The sequence below is a fragment of the Calidris pugnax genome, unplaced genomic scaffold, assembly GCF_001431845.1.
Source record: "Calidris pugnax isolate Ruff unplaced genomic scaffold, ASM143184v1 scaffold949, whole genome shotgun sequence".
Taxonomy (NCBI): Eukaryota; Metazoa; Chordata; class Aves; order Charadriiformes; family Scolopacidae; genus Calidris; species Calidris pugnax.
The window spans coordinates 6,562-7,620 of NW_015091637.1; the positions used below are offsets into that span (position 1 = coordinate 6,562).

General features: G+C 69.0%; 1 long non-coding RNA gene across 1 annotated transcript; it reads right to left on the reverse strand.

The window, feature by feature from the left end:
* Positions 1 to 168: 168 nt before the first annotated feature.
* LOC106899917 lies at positions 169 to 1,009 on the reverse strand. The gene is made up of 3 exons (XR_001414095.1): positions 894 to 1,009; positions 698 to 773; positions 169 to 524 (listed from the first exon to the last, which is right to left on the reverse strand). It is a non-coding gene; the product is annotated as an uncharacterized LOC106899917 (long non-coding RNA).
* Between the last annotated feature and the right edge of the window lie 50 nt (positions 1,010 to 1,059).

The following is a 1,059-nucleotide window of genomic DNA, read 5'->3' on the forward strand; positions in this document are numbered from 1 at the left end:
CAGCCCCTTCCCGGGAATACAGGAGCTAGGAACCTGTATCCCCCCCCCGTGGAACCCCGGAGGAATTCCCTGTGTCAGGAATGGGGGGATCCCGGGGAGCTCAGGGTCTCTGGCTCCCGGTAACCGGGGCTACGGCCCCGTTCAGGCAGGGGGGAGGGGACAAGGAGCTCCAAAACATTCAATTTTATTAAATCAGGGCACCAACGTGGCGCCTTCCCCTCGCCACAGAACCGGGCTGGGGTGAAAACAATCCAAGGGGAAGCCGGTAACCGGGACCGGGAGCAACCGGGAGCTCTCGGAGACCCTCCCGGTAACGGTAGCACCGACATCGCCATCCCTCGGCGGAGCAGAGCCCCGGTTATCCCGGGGAGGGGACACAGCCCCGTGGCCAGCACGGCCGTTAAGAGAGGAAAAGGGCCGGTAACCACTGGACACAAACCGGGATGGAAACGGGCACCGGATCCCGGCTGGGGCTCACGAGGGGCTGCTCGCCGTCCTCCCGCCGTCCCCGCCAGCACCGGCACCTGCACAGAACGGGGGGGTCAGGGGGAGCCCCGGTGCTCCGGGAGAGCCGGTTCAGGGAACGCCATCCTGCAGCTCCCGAGGGAACCGGCTGCGGGGGCCATACCGGCTGCCACCCCCCAACGGCATCACGTTACCGGTGTAACCGGGCCCAGTCCCGGCCCAGGGGCCTTACCCGGGAGGCTGGTGCAGACCGGGGGGGTCTCACCGGGACTTTTCCGGGGCTCCAGGGAGGCACCGGTGCCGTTCTCCTGCCCCAGGAAGAGCCGTGTTAACCGTCCTCCCCCGGCAGCAGCAGGGCTGGCTCCCCCCGGTGAAACGGGGTGGTGGTTTGGGGGGAGCCACTGGGTGCGGGGGCCGTTTCTGCTCACCGGGGGGGGGTCCTGGGCCGGCTGGGGGGGGCCATCACCCCCTGCCCCTTCTTCCTCCTGGGGAGCGGGGACGGCGAAGCCCAACCGCACCAGCTCCGCACCGACGTCCAGGTTCTGCACCGAAAGGAGACGGGGAGGGAGCCGGGGGCAACGGGGAGGGGGTTGG